Below are 19,824 nucleotides of genomic sequence, written 5' to 3'. Positions count from 1 at the left end.
GAAGCTGAACAGTCAACTCAGCCGTATGGAGAATAACCTACAGTAGCTGAACAGTCAACTCAGCCATATGGAGAATAACCTACAGTAGCTGAACAGTCAACTCAGCCATATGGAGAATAACCTACAGTAGCTGAACAGTCAACTCAGCCATATGGAGAATAACCTACAGTAGCTGAACAGTCAACTCAGCCAAATGGAGAATAACCTACAGTAGCTGAACAGTCAACTCAGCCATATGGAGAATAACCTACAGTAGCTGAACAGTCAACTCAGCCATATGGAGAATAACCTACAGTAGCTGAACAGTCAACTCAGCCATATGGGAGAATAACCTACAGTAGCATGTAGCTGAACAGTCAACTCAGCCATATGGAGAATAACCTACAGTAGCTGACAGTCAACTCAGCCGTTTGGAGAATAACCTACAGTAGCTGAACAGTCAACTCAGCCTATGGAGATAACCTACAGTAGCTGAACAGTCAACTCAGCCTATGGAGATAACCTACAGTAGCTGACAGTCAACTCAGCCCTATGGAGAATAACCTACAGTAGCTGACAGTCAACTCAGCCTATGGAGAGTAACCTACAGTAGCTGAACAGTCAACTCAGCCATATGGGAGAGTAACCTACAGTAGTAGCTGAACAGTCAACTCAGCCATATGGGAGATAACCTACAGTAGCTGAACAGTCAACTCAGCCATATGGAGAATAACAACAGTAGCATGTAGCTGAACAGTCAACTCAGCCTATGGGAGAATAACCTACAGTAGCTGACAGTCAACTCAGCCATATGGAGAATAACTACGTAGCTGAGCAGTCAACTCAGCATTGGAGATAACCTACAGTAGCATGTAGCTGAACAGTCAACTCAGCCTATGGAGAATAACCTACAGTAGCTGACAGTCAACTCAGCCTTGGAGTAACCTACAGTAGCTGACAGTCAACTCAGCCTATGGAGTAACCTACAGTAGCTGACAGTCAACTCAGCCTATGGAGAATAACCTACAGTAGCTGAACAGTCAACTCAGCCATATGGAGAATAACCTACAGTAGCTGAACAGTCAACTCAGCCTATGGAGATAACCTACAGTAGCTGAACAGTCAACTCAGCCATATGGAGAATAACCCTACAGTAGCTGAACAGTCAACTCAGCCATATGGAGAATAACCTACAGTAGCTGAACAGTCAACTCAGCCATATGGAGAATAACCTACAGTAGCTGAACAGTCAACTCAGCCATATGGAGAATAACCTACAGTAGCTGAACAGTCAACTCAGCCATATGGAGAATAACCTACAGTAGCTGAACAGTCAACTCAGCCATATGGAGAATAACCTACAGTAGCTGAACAGTCAACTCAGCCATATGGAGAATAACCTACAGTAGCTGAACAGTCAACTCAGCCATATGGAGAATAACCTACAGTAGCTGAACAGTCAACTCAGCCATATGGAGAATAACCTACAGTAGCTGAACAGTCAACTCAGCCATATGGAGAATAACCTACAGTAGCTGAACAGTCAACTCAGCCATATGGAGAATAACCTACAGTAGCTGAACAGTCAACTCAGCCATATGGAGAATAACCTACAGTAGCTGAACAGTCAACTCAGCCTATGGAGAATAACCTACAGTAGCTGAACAGTCAACTCAGCCATATGGAGAATAACCTACAGTAGCTGAACAGTCAACTCAGCCGTATGGAGAATAACCTACAGTAGCTGACAGTCAACTCAGCCATATGGAGAATAACCTACAGTAGCTGAACAGTCAACTCAGCCTATGGAGAATAACCTACAGTAGTGAAGCAGTCAACTCAGCCATATGGAGAATAACCTACAGTAGCTGAACAGTCAACTCAGCCTATGGAGAATAACCTACAGTAGCTGACAGTCAACTCAGCCATATGGAGAATAACCTACAGTAGCTGAACAGTCAACTCAGCCTATGGAGAATAACCTACAGTAGCTGAACAGTCAACTCAGCCATATGGAGAATAACCTACAGTAGCTGAACAGTCAACTCAGCCTATGGAGAACCTACAGTAGCTGAAGCAGTCAACTCAGCCATATGGAGAATAACCTACAGTAGCTGAACAGTCAACTCAGCCTATGGAGAATAACCTACAGTAGCTGAGAATAACCTACAGTAGCTGAACGTCAACTCAGCCATATGGAGAATAACCTACAGTAGCTGAACAGTGAACTCAGCCATATGGGAGAATAACCTACAGTAGCTGAACAGTCAACTCAGCCGTATGGGAGAATAACCTACAGTAGCTGAACAGTCAACTCAGCCATATGGAGAATAACCTACAGTAGCTGAACAGTCAACTCAGCCATATGGAGAATAACCTACAGTAGCTGAACAGTGAACTCAGCCATATGGAGAATAACCTACAGTAGCTGAACAGTGAACTCAGGATTCATTTCCTTTGAATTTGAGTCCTTAGTGGTGAATTACTACGACATAAAGATAACAGTCCTTCTGTTATCAGTTCATTGTATTGTTATTGCATATGTTTTGTTATTTTTATTTAATGTATAATACATTGTATTGCTATATATTGTATGTACTTGAACATTTTAGTTGAAAGCAGAAAAAAAATAGTTTATGATTGATAGTACTTATCATAATCCTATTTAGCAGTTGAGAGTACCGAGGATGATTCCTATTTCTCACAGATCCATCTGTATTCATAGTAACAGTATAGTCCCACCATTCTCCTTTGTCTGATGACCAGGAGTGAAATACACACAGTTCTCAGCTCCTCCACCATTAGGCTCTCCACTGTACCAATACCTGTAGGAGAAACAACACATAGAATCAGACTGTCCACTGTTCCAATAACTGTAGAAGAAACAACACAGAATCAGGCTGTCCTCTGTTCCAATACCTGTAGAAGAAAACACATAGAATCAGACTGTCCACTGTTCCAATACCTGTAGGAGAAACAACACATAGAATCAGACTGTCCACTGTTCCAATACCTGTAGGAGAAACAACACATAGAATCAGGATGTCCACTGTTCCAATATCTGTAGGAGAAACAACACATAGAATCAGACTGTCCACTGTTCCAATACCTGTAGGAGAAACAACACATATAATCAGACTGTCCACTGTTCCAATACCTGTAGGAGCAACAACACATAGAATCAGACTGTCCACTGTTCTAATACCTGTAGGAGAAACAACACATAGAATCAGGCTGTCCACTGTTCCAATAGTAGGAGAAACAACACATAGAATCAGACTGTCCACTGTTCCAATACCTGTAGGAGCAACAACACATAGAATCAGACTGTCCACTGTTCCAATACCTGTTGGAGAAACAACACATAGAATCAGGCTGTCCACTGTTCCAATACCTGTAGGAGAAACACACATATAATCAGGCTGTCCACTGTTCCAATATCTGTAGAAAAACAACACATAGAATCAGACTGTCCACTGTTCCAATATCTGTAGAAGAAACAACACATAGAATCAGGCTGTCCACTGTTCCAATATCTGTAGAAGAAACAACACATAGAATCAGACTGTCCACTGTTCCAATACCTGTAGAGAAACAACACATAGAATCAGGCTGTCCACTGTTCCAATACCTGTAGGAGAACAACACATAGAATCAGACTGTCCACTGTTCCAATACCTGTAGAAAAAACAACACATATAATCAGGCTGTCCACTGTTCCAATACCTGTAGGAGAAACAACACATAGAATCAGGCTGTCCACTGTTCCAATACCTGTAGGATAAACAACACATAGAATCAGACACTACTCCAGACAGATACTCCAGACAGTGATGTCATGGTGACACAGAATTCATGAATTTCTTACTTTGTGGTCAGTGTGGTGTGTCCCACCCATTTCCAGGTCCCCTCAGTAGCAGAGTCAGTCAGACCAATCCAGCATACTTCTTTACCCCGCATAACCAATTGACTAATGTCTGTAATTGTGGAAGAGATTCAACATTGTTAATACATAGCCATTACTATGTGTGTCTCTCTCTCTGTCTCTCTCTGTCTCTAACTCTCAATTCATTTAATTTCAATTTAAGAGCTTTATTGGGAAACATATATTAACATTGCCAAAGCAAGTGAACTAGATAATCAACAAAGGTGAAATTAACAATACAAATGAACAGTAAACATTACTTAGAAAAGTTCCAATACAATAAAGACATTTCAAATGTCATATCATTTGCACGTAGTTAAAGTAAAAAAGGGAAAATAAATAAACATAAACATTTTTTTGTTCTTCACTGGTTGCCCTTTTCTTGTGGCAACAGGTCACAAATCTTGCTGCTGTGATGACACACTGGAATTTCACCCAGTAGATTTGGGAGTTTACCAAAATTGGGTTTGTTTTCAAATTCTTTGTGGGTCTGTGTAATCTGAGGGAAATATGTGTCTCTAATAGGTTCATACATTGGGCAGGAAGTTAGGAAGTGCAGCTCAGTTTCCACCTCATTTTGTGGGCAGTTTACACATAGCCTGTCTTCTCTTGAAAGCCAGGTCTGCCTACGTCGGCCTGTCTCAATAGCAAGGCTATGCTTTCCTTGAGTTTGGGTCAGTCAGTGGTCAGGTATTCTGCCACTGTGTACTCTCTGTTTAGGGCCAAATAACATTCTAGTTTGCTCAGTTTTTTTGTTCATTCTTTCCAATGTGCCAAGTAATTATCATTTTGTTTTCTGATGTTTTGGTTGGGTGTAATTGTGTTGCTGTCCTGGGGCTCTGCGGGGTCTGTTTGTGTTTGTAAACAGAGCCCCAGGACCAGCATGTTTAGGGGACTCTTCTCCAGGTTCATCTCTCTGTAGGTGATGGCTTTGTTATGGAAGGTTTGGGAATCGCTTCCTTTTAGGTGATTGTAGAATTCAATGACTTTTCTGGATTTTTCTGCTCTGCATGCATTATTTGGTGTTTTACGTTGTACACAGAGGATATTTTTTTAAAGAATGATGTATGCAGAGTCTCAATTTGATGTTTGTCCCATTTTGTGAATTCTTGGTTGATGAGCGGACACCAGACCTCACAACCATAAAGGGCAATGGTTTCTATAACTGATTAAAAAAAATCCTGATCCTAATTGGTATGTCAATTTTATGTTCCTTTTGATGGCATAGAAGGCCCTTCTTGCCTTGTCTCTCAGATCGTTCACAGCTTTGTGGAAGTTACCTGTGGCGCTGATGTTTAGACCGAGGTATGTATAGTTTCTTGTGTGCTCTAGGGCAACGGTGTCTCGATGGAATTTGTATTCATGGTCTTACTGAGATTTATTGTCAGGGCCCAGGTCTGACAGAATCTGTGCAGAAGATCTAGGTGCTGTGTAGGCCCTCCTTGGTTGGGGACAGAAGCAGATCATCAGCAAACAGTAGACATTTGACTTCAGATTCTAGTACGGTGAGGACCGGGGCTGCGGACTGCTCTAGTGCCCTCGTCAATTCGTTGATATATATGTTGAAGAGGGTGGGGCTTAAGCTGCATCCCTCTCTCTCTTTGTTTCTATCTCTCACACCTGTTTCTCTTGGCTGTTGATGACCACCAGGTCTGCTCCTCTATTTCTGCAGTCCTGTCTGCTCTCCTCCCAGGATTTGTACTCAGTAGAGACGTAGTAACAACTGCTACCAAGCTTCTTCCATCCTTGAAGACACACTGTAAGTTGAACATTTCTTGCTTTAGTCACTTTAATACAACATTGAATTAAGTATCAATCAAACACTCAAGGAAGACACTAACTAATGGATGGTTTGGAAGCATCATTTTTCATTTAATATAAGTTAAATTCCTGTCTGTAAGTGACATGTGAACTGATACAGAGACTGTCAAACGAAACAGTAATGAGACTATTTGACTCACCTTTCTCAACTGAAGATTGTTTCAGATGTTCTATCTCTTTCTGTAGCTGGCCTCTCTCTCTGGTCAGGGTGTTGTATCTGATCTGTAGCTGGTCTCTCTCTCTGGTCAGGGTGTTGTATCTGATCTGTTGCTGGTCTCTCTCTCTGGTCAGGGTGTTGTATCTGATCTGTTGCTGGTCTCTCTCTCGGTCAGGGTGTTGTATCTGATCTGTTGCTGGTCTCTCTCTCTGGTCAGCGTGTTGTTGCTAGTCTGTAGCTGGTCTCTCTCTGCAGTCAGGTTGCTGTCGCTGGTCTGTAACTGGTCTCTCTCATTGGTCAGGCTGTTATAATTGGTCAGTTGGTTTCTCTCTGAAATAATGAGATCATTGAACGGTAACGTTGAAAAGGTAACAATTTTTGGAATTGGAATTTGTCTTACTTTCTGAATGGAATTGACTGGAATGTAAATGTAATTGAACCCTGGTCGTTACACCACTGATGAAGAATGTTTGAGTGAGAACATATCAACTCACGGTAGAGTAACAGGCCTATGATCCCAGCCAGTAGGAGAACACACAGCAGCCCCAGACCACTGCAGCAGCTCCAGAGTATCTCTTCCACCACTGACAAAACACTGAAACACAAATTTTTACCATAAGAATTTACTCTTTATCTGCGTTATATTGGCGTCTGCTTTTGTGTCCATTCGCTCTTTGAATCAGTGAGGGAAATACACACGGAACAGAACCCAGACCTGAGTTCCAGAACCTCACATTTTATACTGCTTGACTTCCAGAACCTCTTGCAGAATATCGCTTCATAAACAACAGGTGTATGCTAATGCTGATTTACGGATCCTTTTCCAACAATGCAGAATTAAAGATACAACATTTAAAATAGTGATACAAGGAATAAATACACAGTGAATAAACAAAGAAGAACAAGTCAAATAACATGGTTACAGTGCATTTGGAAAGTATTTCAGACCTCTTGACTTTTTCTACATTTTGTTACGCCTTATTCTAAAATGGATTCAATTGATTTTTTGTTCCCTCATCCATGAAATTGTCTTCATCAATCTACACACAGAGCCTTTTTGGTACAATGTTCACTGGTATTCGAGCAGCAGCCCAACTCTTATGCTAGTGAACGGGTCAAGATTTCCTTCCTGACTGGCTGCCACCGTGTAGCTCGGCCGGGCCCGTCTCTCCAAAGGAGAGGCAGCGGCAAATCAGCACTAGAACCTGCCTGTTCTGTGGCCAGGTTGGTCACTTTGTCTCCACTTGTTCCCTGCGTCCAGCAAAAGTGGTGCTCAGCAGTAGTGGGGGATATACTGTTGAGCCAAATCGCCTGCCCATCTCCCCCCCAGACCCCTGCTTGACGGCGCCCTCGCGTGGCAGAGCCAGGCTTTTCCTCTGCCTGCTCTCACTGACTCAGGCGCCGACGAGAGTTTCCTGGACCCTGGTGTCGTTACCCAGTTGGGCTTGGTACACTGTTCCACTCGATTCACACCTTGATGCCAACGCTCACAACGGACAGCTCCTCGTCCGTGTCTGGGAGAGGACCGTCCCTGTCATCCTGCATCTCTCTGGAAACTGCCAGGAAAGGATCAGTTTCCACATAATTGACTGTCCTCACTCTCCCCTGGTTCTTGGCCATCCATGGTTAAAGCTGCACAACCCTCAGATCGACTGGACCGCCGGAAGGGCAACCACTTGGAGTTAATTTTGTCACTCAAATTGTCTACATTCTGCCCTTGCCCATGCCTTGTCTTTGCCCCAGTTCATTCCAGAACCTCCGGACCTGTCATCAGTTCCTCCAGTGTGTCACAATCTAGCTCCTGTGTTCAGCTAGCACCACGCCCTGTCTCTGCCGCCTCATCGGCCGTACGACTGCACCATTGACCTCCAGCCTGGAGCTCCTCTCCCCTGTAGCCGGTTATAACCTCTCTCGCCCCAAGCAAGAGGCCATGGAGAAGAACATCTAGGATTCCCTGGTTGCAGGACATGTCAGGCCTTCTTCCCCTCACGTGGGTGCTGGTGTTTCTTTGTAAATAAGAATGATGGGTCACAGAGGCCGTGCATTGACTTCCATGGGCTGAATAATATCACAGTGAAGAACAAGTATCCTTTGCCACTCATCAGTTCACAACGCTCCTCGCCCGTCTTTTTATTTTATTTTTTATTTCACCTTTATTTAACCAGGTAGGCAAGTTGAGAACAAGTCCTTTATTTAACCAGGTAGGCTAGTTGAGAACAAGTCCTTTATTTAACCAGGTAGGCAAGTTGAGAACAAGTCCTTTATTTAACCAGGTAGGCAAGTTGAGAACAAGTTCTCATTTACAATTGCGACCTGGCCAAGATAAAGCAAAGCAGTTCGACAACATACAACACAGAGTTACACATGGAGTAAAACAAACATACAGTCAAAAATACAGTAGAAGAATAAGTCTATATACAAATGTGAGGAAATGAGGTGAGATAAGGGAGGTAAAGGCAAAAAAAAGGCCATGTTGGCAAAGTAAATACAATATAGCAAGTAAAACACTGGAATGGTAGATTTGTAGTAGAAGAAAGTGCAAAGTAGAAATAGAGATAATGGGGTGCAAAGGAGCAAAATAAATAAATACAGTAGGGGAAGAGGTAGTAGGCTAAATTATAGATGGGCTATGTACAGGTGCAGTGATCTGAGAGCTGCTCTGACAGCTGGTGCTTAAAGCTAGTGAGGGAGATAAGTGTTTCTAGTTTCAGAGATTTTTGTAGTTCGTTCCAGTCATTGGCAGCAGAGAACTGGAAGGAGAGACGGCCAAAGGAGGAATTGGCTTTGGGGGTGACCAGAGAGATATACCTGCTGGAGCGCGTGCTACAGGTGGGTGCTGCTATGGTGACCAGTGAGCGGAGATAAGGGGGGACTTTACCTAGCAGGGTCTTGTAGATGACCTGGAGCCAGTGGGCTTGGCGACGATTATGAAGCGAGGGCCAGCCAATGAGAGTGTACAGGTCGCAGTGGTGGGTAGTATATGGGGCTTTGGTGACAAAACGGATGGCACTGTGATAGACTGCATCCAGTTTGTTGAGTAGGGTATTGGAGGCTATTTTGTAAATGACATCGCCGAAGTCGAGGATCGGTAGGATGGTCAGCTTTACGAGGGTATGTTTGGCAGCATGAGTGAAGGATGCTTTGTTGCGAAATAGGAAGCCAATTCTAGATTTAACTTTGGATTGGAGATGTTTGATGTAAGTCTGGAAGGAGAGTTTACAGTCTAACCAGACACCTAGGTATTTGTAGTTGTCCATAAGTCAGAACCGTCCAGAGTAGTGATGCTGGACAGGCGGGCAGGTGCAGGCAGCGATCGGTTGAAAAGCATGCATTTAGTTTTCCTTGTATTTAGGAGCAGTTGGAGGCCACGGAAGGAGAGTTGTATGGCATTGAAGCTCGTCTGGAGGGTTGTTAAGACAGTGTCCAAAGAAGGGCCAGAAGTATACAGAATGGTGTCGTCTGCGTAGAGGTGGATCAGAGACTCACCAGCAGCAAGAGTGACATCATTGATGTATACAGCTGAAGTGCACCCATGACCAGCTCTGAAACCAGATTGCACAGCGGAGAAGGTGCGGTGGGATTCAAAATGGTCGGTAATCTGTTTCTTGACTTGGCTTTCGAAGACCTTAGAAAGGCAGGGTAGGGTAGATAAAGGTCTGTAACAGTTTGGGTCAAGAGTGTCCCCTCCTTTGAAGAGGGGGATGACAGCAGCTGCTTTTCCAATCTTTGGGAATCTCAGACGACACGAAAGAGAGGTTGAACAGGCTAGAAATAAAGGTTGCAACAATTTCGGCAGATAATTTTAGAAGGAAAGGGTCCAGATTGTCTAGCCCGGCTGATTTGTAGGGGTCCAGATTTTGCAGCTCTTTCAGAACATCAGCTGAATGGATTTGGGAGAAGGAGAAATGGGGAAGGCTTGGGCGAGCAGCTGGGGGCTGCAGTGCTGTTGACTGCAGTAGGGGTAGCCAGGTTGAAAGCATGGCCAGCCATAGAAAAATGCTTATTGAAATTCTCAATTATAGTGGGTTTATCGGTGGTGACAGAGTTTCCTATCCTCAGTGCAGTGGGCAGTTGGGAGGAGGTGTTCTTATTCTCTATGGACTTTACAGTGTCCCAGAACTTTTTTGAGTTTGTGTTGCAGGAAGCAAATTTCTGCTTGAAAAAGCTAGCCTTGGCTTTTCTAACTGCCTGTGTATTTGGGTTCTAACTTCCCTGAAAAGCTGCATATCACGGGGGCTATTCGATGCTAATGCAGAACGCCACAGGATGTTTTTGTGTTGGTTAAGGGCAGTCAGGTCTGGAGAGAACCAAGGGCTATATCTGTTCCTGGTTCTACATTTCTTGAATGGGGCATGCTTATTTAAGATGGTGAGGAAGGCATTTTAAAAAAAATATTCCAGGCATCCTCTACTGACGGGATGAGGTCAATATCCTTTCCAGGATACCCGGGCCAGGTCGTTTAGAAAGGCTTGCTCGCTGAAATGTTTCAGGGAGCGTTTGACAGTGATGAGTGGAGGTCGTTTGACCGCTGACCCTTTACGGATGCAGGCAATGAGGCAGTGATCGCTGAGATCTTGGTTGAAAACAGCAGAGGTGTATTTAGTGGGCAAGTTGGTTAGGATGATATCTATGAGGGTGCCCGTGTTTACGGCTTTGGGGTGGTACCTGGGGGTTCATTAATAATTTGTGTGAGATTGAGGGCATCGAGCTTGGATTGTAGGATGGCTAGGGTGTTAAGCATGTCCCAGTTTAGGTCACCTAGCAGCACGAGCTCTGAAGATAGATGGGGGGCAATCAGTTCACATATGGGTCCAGAGCACAGCTGGGGGCCAAGGGTGGTCTATAGCAGGTGGCAACGGTGAGAGACTTGTTTTTAGAGAGATGGATTTTTAAAAGTAGAAGTTCAAAATGTTTGGGTACAGACCTGGATAGTAGGACAGAAATCTGCAGGCTATCTCTGCAGTAGATTGCAACACCGCCCCCTTTGGCCATTCTATCTTGTCTGAAAACATTGTAGTTAGGGATGAATATTTCAGAGATTTTGGTGGACTTCCTAAGCCAGGATTCAGACACGGCTAGGATATCCGGGTTGGCAGAGTGTGCTAAAGCAGTGAAAAACAAACTTAGGGAGGAGGCTTCTAATGTTAACATGCATGAAACCAAGGCTATTACGGTTACAGAAGTCATCAAAAGAGAGCGCCTGGGGAATAGGAGTGGAGCTAGGCACTGCAGGGCCTGGATTCACCTCTACATCACCAGAGGAACAGAGGAGGAGGAGAATAAGGGTACGGCTAAAAGCTATGAGAATTAGTCGTCTGTGACGTCCGGAATAGAGAGTAAAAGGAGCAGGTTTCTGGGGTGAAAATAGCTTCAAGGTATAATGTACAGACAAAGGTATGGTAGGATGTGAATACAGTGCAGGTAAACCTAGGCATTTAGTGATGATGAGAGAGATATTGTCTCTAGAAACATCATCGAAGCCAGAAGATTTGGTCATAGCATGTGTGGGTGGAGGAACTGAAAGGTTGGATAAGGTTTAATGAGCAGGGCTAGAGGCTCTACAGTGAAATAAGCCAATAAACACTAACCAGAACAGCAATGGACAAGGCATATTGACATTAAGGAGAGGCATGCTTAGCCGAGTGATCAAAGGGTCCAGTGAGAATTAGATAGCTAGCCGAGCCATAGGTAGCAAGCTGGTAGTAGATGGAGGGAGATCTGTTTTTAGTCACCTCGTGCGATTCCGTCTGTGGATTAGTGGGGTTCCGTGTGGTAGGGGGGACCAGTCCAATTGGCAAAATAGTTATAGTTATAGTGGCCCAAGAAAATTGTCTGATAGACCTATTCAGATAGCAGCCGATAAGACAGCTAACGATTAGCGGGCCGCAGATGGGCGTTCAGGTTACGTCGCGACGGAGGGGCCAGTTGGATAACTCCCTCGGGCAGATAACGTCGGTAGTCCAGTCGTGAAGGCCCGATGGGGCTCCGCATCGGCCACAAAGCAGGTCCGGATAGGTGATTGTAGCCCAGGAGTGGCTGATGGAACTCTTCAGCTGGCTAGCTCCGGAATAACTGATGTTAGCTCCGGGACCGACGTTAGCCAATAGTCACTCGGGTAGCAGCTAGCTAGCTGCAAGATCCAGGTGTGAAAGTCCAGAGCCTGCGGTAGAAATCTGGAGATATGGAGAGAGAATAGGTCCGGTATGCTCTGGTCTGAGTCGCGCTGTACAAACACTGGCGATAGCTTTTCGAGCTAATGGATAGCTGAGGACCGCTAGCTGAACTCCAACGTTAGCCAGTGAACTGGCTAACCTCTGGCTAGCTTCTGTTGTGGATTTCAGATTTGAGGTAAATAATCGTTTTTTTATTTTTAAATTGGTGAGGCGGGTTGCAGGAGAGTGTGTTGAGTTTTTAGAAAGAAAAAAAAATATGTAAAAAGATATGCGAAGAAAGATATGTAAATATATATACACGGGACACGACAAGAGGAGGACTAAGGACGTCTGAACTGCTACGCCATCTTGGAATAAAGTGTCTCTGGGAGAGGACCGTCCCTGTCATCCTGCATCTCTCTGGAGACCACCAGCAAAGGATCAGTTTGCACATAATCGACTGTCCTCACTCTCCCCTGGTTCTTGGCCATCCATGGTTACCTCTTATGGCTGAAATCCCATTAACGGGATTGATTTGACAACATCCGGTGAAATGGCAGAGCGCCAAATTCAATTTTAAAAATATATTATAACTTTCAAGTGCAATACACCAAATTAAAGCTGAACGTCTTGTTTTTCTAGCCACCATGTCAGATTTCAACATGGCCTTACGGCGAAAGCAAACCATGCTATAATCTGAGGACAGCACCCCATCAAACAAACACTGACAATCATATTTCATCCCGTCAGGCGCGACACAAAACTCAGAAATAACATATAATTCATGCCTTACCTTTGGCGAGCTTCTTCTGTTGGCACTCCAATATGTCCCATGAACATCGCAAATGGTCCTTTTGTTCGATTAATTCCATCGTTATATATCCAAAATGTCCACGTTTGATCCAGGAAAAACACCGGGAGCAACTTGCGCAATATGACTGCAAAATCTCTCATAAGTTACCTGTAATCTTTGTCCCAGCACTTCAAGCAACTTTCCTAATACAACTTTAGGTTTTTTAAGTAAATAATCGATCAAATTTAAGACGGGATAAACTGCGTTCAATACCGGAGGAAAACAAAGTGGTGTGCTTTTCAGGTCGCACGCCTCTATCAAAAAGTACACTTCCCTCTACCCTCATTCTGAACAGGGCTACTTCTTCATTACACAAATGAAAAACATCAACCAATTTTTAAAGACTATTGACATCCAGTGGAAGCGATAGGAACTGCAAGCAACTGCCTTAAAATTCTAGATTCTCAATGAAAGCCCATTGAAGAGAGAGTGACCTCAAAAAAAAAATCCTGGATTGTTTGTCCGCGGGGTTACGCCTGCCAAATAAGTTCTGTTATACTCACAGACATAATTCAAACAGTTTTAGAACCTTCAGAGTGTTTCCCATCCAAATCTAATAATACCTAATAATATGCATATCTTAGCTTCTGGGCCAGAGTAGCAGGCACTTTACTCTGGGCATGTCAGTCATCCAAGCTACTCAATACTGCCACCCATCCATAAGAAGTTAATCATGTGGGCAGACCACAAAAACCGCCAATTGTCTGAACTCCCGGCAAGCCAGATGGGCCTTGTTCTTCGGTAGATTCAATTTCACACTTACTTATCGCCCCGGTTCTTGGAATACCAAGCCTCCCGCAAGTTACCGCCGACAACACTGGTTCCGAACCAGATTCCATTGTGCATCGTTGCCGCCGTCCCCTGGGAGATCGAGTCCCGTATCCGGCAGGCTCAGCAGAACCAGCTTGACCTGGCTCTATTTGCTCCCGATTCTGTTCGCTCTGATGTTCTTCAGTGGGCCCATTCTACCCGCCTCACCTGTCACCCTGGTATGAACCGGACCCTCGCCTTTCTGCGTCAGTGCTTTTGGTGGCCCACTATAGAGAGAGATGCCCAGGAGTTTGTCTCAGCCTGCTCGGTCTGTGCCCGTAACACAACCTCCACTAAACCCACTTCCGGTCTGCTTCACCCTCTTCCCATACCCAGTCACCCCTGGTCACACATAGCTCTGGACTTTGTCACTGAGTTCAATCTTGGTTTCATCAGACCAGAGAATCTTGTTTCTTATGGTCTGAGAGTCTTTAGGTGCCTTTTGGCAATCTCTAAGCGGGCTGACAAGTGCCTTTTACTGAGGAGTAGCTTCCGTCTGGCCACTCTACCATAAAGGCTTGATTGGCGGAGTGCTGCAGAGATGGTTGTCCTTCTGGAAGGTTCTCCCATCTCCATGGAGGAACTCTAGAGCTCTATCAGAGTGACCATCGGTTTCTTGGTCACCTCCCTGACCAAGGCCCTTCTCCCTCGATTGCTCAGTTTGGCCGGGCGGCCAGCTCTAGGAAGAGTCTTGTTGATTCCAAACTTCTTCCATTTCAGAATGATGGAGGCCACTGTGTTCCTGTATTCTTCGGGACCTTCAATGCTGCAGAAATGTTATGGTACCCTTCCCCAGATCTGTGCCTCAACACAGTCCTGTCTTGGGGCACTAAGGACAATTCCTTCGGCCTCATGGTTTTGTTTTTGCTTTGATATGCACTGTCAACTGTGGGACCTTATATAGACAGGTGTGTGCATTTCTAAATCATGTTGAATCAATTGAGTTTACCACAGGTGGACTCCAATAAAGTTGTAGAAACATTTCGAAGGATGACCAATGGAAACATGATGCCCCTGAGCTCAATTTTGAGTCTCATAAAGTGTCTGAATACTTATATATAATGTATTTCTGTGTTTGTTTTTGTTATAAATTTGCAAAAATGTCTAAAAAACTGTTTTTGCTTTGTCGTTATGGGGTTTTGTGTGTGGATTGATAAGGAAAAATGTGTATTAATGTCACGGTTGTCGGTGAAGGAGGACCAAAACGCAGCAGGCATGCGGTTGTTCATTTTGAACATTTATTAAATCAAAACGAACACTCCAAAACAACAAAACGAAACCACGAACAACAAAACAGTCTGGCTAGGCACAAGGCTAAGCTCAGAACAATCTCCCACGAATCACAAACACACCCCAATATATGGGACTCTCAATCAAAGGCAAAGAGAAAACACCTGCCTTCAATTGAGAGTCCCAACCCCAATTAATCAACCATAGAAATACACTCACTAGACTCCACATAGAAATACATAAACCCAGACCATAAACCAAAACCCCAGAAATACTAAATCAAACACCCTTTTAACCTCTCTGGGCTAGGTGGCACCAAATCGTCCCACCTACGTAACAGCCAGTTGAATCCTGTGGCGCGATTTTCAAAACCTTTGAAATGGTATTACTTCAATTTCTCAAACATATGACTATTTTACAGCTATTTAAAGACAAGACTCTCGTTAATCTAACCACACTGTCCGATTTCAAAAGGTTTTACAACGAAAGCAAAACATTAGATTATGTCAGCAGAGTACCCAGCCAGAAATAATCAGACACCCATTTTTCAAGCTAGCATATAATGTCACAAAACCCAAATCACAGCTAAATGCAGCACTAACCTTTGATGATCTTCATCAGATGACACACCTAGGACATTATGTTATACAATACATGCATGTCTGTTCAATCAAGTTCATATTTATATCAAAAAACAGCTTTTTACATTAGCATGTGACGTTCAGAAAAAGCATATCCCGCGCAAACTTCCGGGGAATTTACTAACAATTTACTAAATTACTCACGATAAACGTTCACAATAAGCATAACAATTATTTTAAGAATTATAGATACAGAACTCCTCTATGCACTCGATATGTCCGATTTTAAAATAGCTTTTCGGATGAAGCACATTTTGCAATATTCTAAGTACATAGCCCAGCCATCACGGGCTAGCTATTTAGACACCCGGCAAGTTTAGCCTTCACCAAAATCATATTTCCTATAAGAAAAATGGTCTTACCTTTCCTGTTCTTCATCAGAATGCACTCCCAGGACTTCTACTTCAATAACAAATGTAGGTTTGGTCCCAAATAATCCATCGTTATGTTCCATCAGCGACGTTTTGTTCGTGAGTTCTAGACACTATCAGATTGGTAAATCACGGTCGAGCGCATGGCGCATAACGTGACAAAACATTTCTAAATATTCCATTATCGTACTTCGAAGCATGTCAACCGCTGTTTAAAATCAATTTTTATGCAATTTATCTCGTAGAAAAGCGATAATATTCCGACCGGGAATCTGCCTGTCTGTAAATAGAGGGAAAAACAGAAAGGCGGGGGCGGGCAGTGCGCTCGCCTAAACCTTTTGTCTGCTGATAGACCACTTAGCAAAAGCGCTCGTGTGTTTCAGCAAGGGCTTTGAATTACGTCATTCAGGTTTTTCCCGGGCTCTGAGACCCCATTGGAGACGTGGGAAGTGTCACGTAACAGCAGAGATGCTTAGTTTTTGGAAGAGATGTCAAAGAAAGCAAATAAATGCTCAGACAGGCCACTTCCTGTAAAGGAATCTCTCAGGTTTTTGCCTGCCAAATGAGTTCTGTTATACTCACAGACACCATTCAAACAGTTTTAGAAACTTTAGGGTGTTTTCCATCCATATAATAAGTATATGAATATTCTAGTTACTGGGTAGGATTAGTAACCAGATTAAATCGGGTACGTTTTTTATCCGGCCGTGTAAATACTGCCCCCTAGCCCCAACAGGTTTTAACAAACACACCACCCTGAACCACATACAACAAATACCCTCTGCCACGTCCTGACCAAACTACAATACTAATTAACCCTTATACTGGCCAGGACGTGACAATTAAATACATTTTAGAATAAGGCTGTAACGTAACAAAATGTGGAAAATGTCAAGGGGTGTGAATACTTTCTGAATGCACTGTATATACAGGGAGTACCAGGACCAAGCTGATGTGTAGGGGTACGAGGTAATTGAGGTAGCTATGTACAGGGAGTACCAGGACCAAGCTGATGTGTGGGGTACGAGGTTATAGAGGTAGCTATGCACAGGGAGTACCAGTACCAAGCAGATGTGAAGGGGTACGAGGTAATAGAGGTAGCTATGTACAGGGAGTAACAGTACCAAGCTGATGTGTAGGGGTACGAGGTAATAGAGGTAGCTATGTACAGGAGAGTACCAGTACCAAGCAGATGTGAGGGGTACGAGGTAATAGAGGTAGCTATGTACAGGGAGTAACAGTACCAAGCTGATGTGAAGGGGTACGAGGTAATAGAGGTAGCTATGTACAGGGAGTAACAGTACCAAGCCAATGTGAAGGGGTACGAGGTAATAGAGGTAGCTAGTGCCATCAGAAAAGTGCCTTTTTCCACATTTTGTTGTTACTGACTGACTTTTAAATGATGTTTTGTCACTGACCTGCACACAATACCCCATAATGTCAAAGAGGAATTATGTTATATATATATATATATATATATATATATATATATATATATATATACTGACCTGTTATAACATAATATTTTTATATAAAATGAAAAACTGAAATGTTTTGATTCAATAAGTATTCAACCACTTCAACCTAAAAAATCTCAGGAATCATTTGCTTAACAAGTCACATAATAAGTTGCAATGAATCACTCTGTGTGTAATTATAGTGTTTAACCCTCTACAGTCTGAGCCGGGGGGGGGGGGAGGGGGGGAGGGTCTGAGCCGGGGGAGGGGGGGGAGGGTCTGAGCCAACATATGGAATTGTTTTAAGATACCAAGGATTATTTAGCTATTTGATTTATAATTTTAAGACCCGTTAATGTATAAAAATATTGAAAAAAATGATTGCATGAAGCATTGAATTTGGCATTTCCGCTATTAGCCAATAGAAACACATTGAATAACAGATTCACTACATGGATCAACAGATAGTCACCAAAAAATCAAAGGAAGTTTGTTCTGAAGTGCCCTAAATCTGAGAGATTTTAGAAAGATCAGGAAACATGTATTTTTTTATATATTTATCCCTTATTTTAGGCACTAAACTATCTCCATATATACGTCCATAAATGTTTTAAACTGGTACTGGGGACCTTCAGAGTCTTGTGAGTCTTGTGGACGTCCTAAATGGAGAACCCCATCCCGTTTGTGAGAGTCTCATCTTTCAATAGAGTGGTTATAATAGTTTGTAGGCCAAACCGTTCAGATGCTACGTAAGATTTTGAGAGAAGACCGATTTTTAGGATGTCTCATGGTCTGACCTCGCTCTAGCTCTGCCACATTTCACCACAGATACGGAAGGGTGATATCTGAGGATGGATCAACATTGTAGTTACTCCACAATACTAACCTACTTGACAGAGTGAAAAGAAGGAAGCTTGTACAGAATAAAAATATTCCAAAACATGCATCCTGTTTGCAACAAGGCACTAAAGTAATACTGCAAAAAAATGTGGCAAAGCAATTCACTTTTTGTCCTGAATACAGGGGGGCAATCCAACACAACACATTAATGAGTACCTCTCAATATTTTAAATCATAGTGGTGGCTGCATCATGTTATCGGTATGCTTTGTAATTGTTAAGGACTGGGGAGTTTTATTCAGGATAAAAAAATTATAGAATGGAGCTAAGTACAGGAAAAAATCCTAGAAGAAAACCTGGTTTCAGTCTGCTTTCCACCAGACAACCAAGAACAACAAGACCAAATCTACACTGGGAGTTTGCAAAGTTACAGTTGTGATCAAATCTGCTTGCAATCTATGGTCAAGGACTCAAAATGGTTGCCAAGCAATGATCAACAACCAATTTGACAGAGCTTGAAGAATTTTGAAAAGAAAAGCTCTTAGAGACTTACCAGAGACTCACAGTTGTAATCGCTGCCAAACTGTGATTCTAACATGTATTGACTTGGGGTGTGAATATTATGTAAATGAGAAATGTCTGTATTTAAGTTGTGTGTGGTGTCAGTGTCAGTATGTGTGAGCCTGTTGTAGAATCCAGTGTGTATGCATATAGTCAGTGTAGGAAATTAGTGCAATAAAGTTGTGTGTGTGTGCGGGTGCATGTGCATGTGTGTTGGGGTGTAAGTATGTGTCAGTGTCAAGCACTACACCAGGATAAACTGTTACCTGAATGTTGATCACCAACTCCATCCTTCTTGCAGGGCATGATGTGTCTTTCGTTGTTGTATATTTGATCATTAAAATCCATGGCCTCTATTTCATTTATTTTTTTGCCTCTAAATCCATCGCTGTTTTCAGAGATTTCCTCTGACATCTTTACACACGTGTGTTCAAATGCAGTAACTTCTACTGTTGTAACTTCTACTGTTGTAACTTCTACTGCTGTAACTTCTACTGCTGTAACTTCTACTGCTGTAACTTCTACTGTTGTAACTTCTACTGTTGTAACTTCTACTGTTGTAATTTCTACTGTTGTAACTGCTAATGTTTTAACTTCTACTGTTTTAACCTCTACTGTTGTAACTTCTACTACTGTAACTTCTACTGCTGTAACTTCTACTGTTGTAACTTCTACTGCTGTAAAGTCTGCTGTTATCTCAGTTGTAGTTTGTGTCTGTTCTCTGCACAGCTGGAGTCTCTGTGTGACTCAGTCTAATGTAAGAGACAGTTTTAACTGTCAACCTCATTAAAGGGGAAACTGTCTAACCAATAGTATGACACTAACCACCACCATGTGACCACAGACTTATTTTCTGAAAACCATGTTTGTTTCCCACAGTGAAGATTAGTTTGTATATTTAGTTTATATTAGTTTAGTTTACCACAGTGCAGAATAGTTTTGTATATTTAGTTTATGTTAGTTTAGTTTACCATAGTGTAGAATAGTTTGTATATTTAGTGTATATTAGTTTAGTTTACCACAGTGTA

The 19,824-nt window shown here is 42.9% G+C and overlaps 2 long non-coding RNA genes across 2 annotated transcripts in view; both read right to left on the bottom strand.

The window, feature by feature from the left end:
* Nucleotides 1-2,749: 2,749 nt before the first annotated feature.
* Nucleotides 2,750-19,824, bottom strand: part of LOC115181972 (uncharacterized) — a 28,401-nt gene continuing 11,326 nt past the window's right edge. Inside the window, exon 4 of the long non-coding RNA XR_003873582.1 lies at nt 2,750-2,804. This is a non-coding gene — a long non-coding RNA (uncharacterized LOC115181972). The remainder of the gene's footprint in view (nt 2,805-19,824) is intronic.
* LOC115181978 (uncharacterized) lies at nt 3,921-19,313 on the bottom strand. Its single transcript, XR_003873590.1, has 5 exons — nt 19,063-19,313; nt 6,377-6,477; nt 5,866-6,212; nt 5,525-5,661; nt 3,921-3,956 (listed from the first exon to the last, which is right to left on the bottom strand). It is a non-coding gene; the product is annotated as an uncharacterized LOC115181978 (long non-coding RNA).

This window comes from Salmo trutta, unplaced genomic scaffold, assembly GCF_901001165.1.
Source record: "Salmo trutta unplaced genomic scaffold, fSalTru1.1, whole genome shotgun sequence".
NCBI classification, from domain to species: domain Eukaryota; kingdom Metazoa; phylum Chordata; class Actinopteri; order Salmoniformes; family Salmonidae; genus Salmo; species Salmo trutta.
The sequence above is the reverse complement of the archived record's forward strand: the minus strand, read 5'-3'. Positions and strand labels throughout refer to the sequence as shown.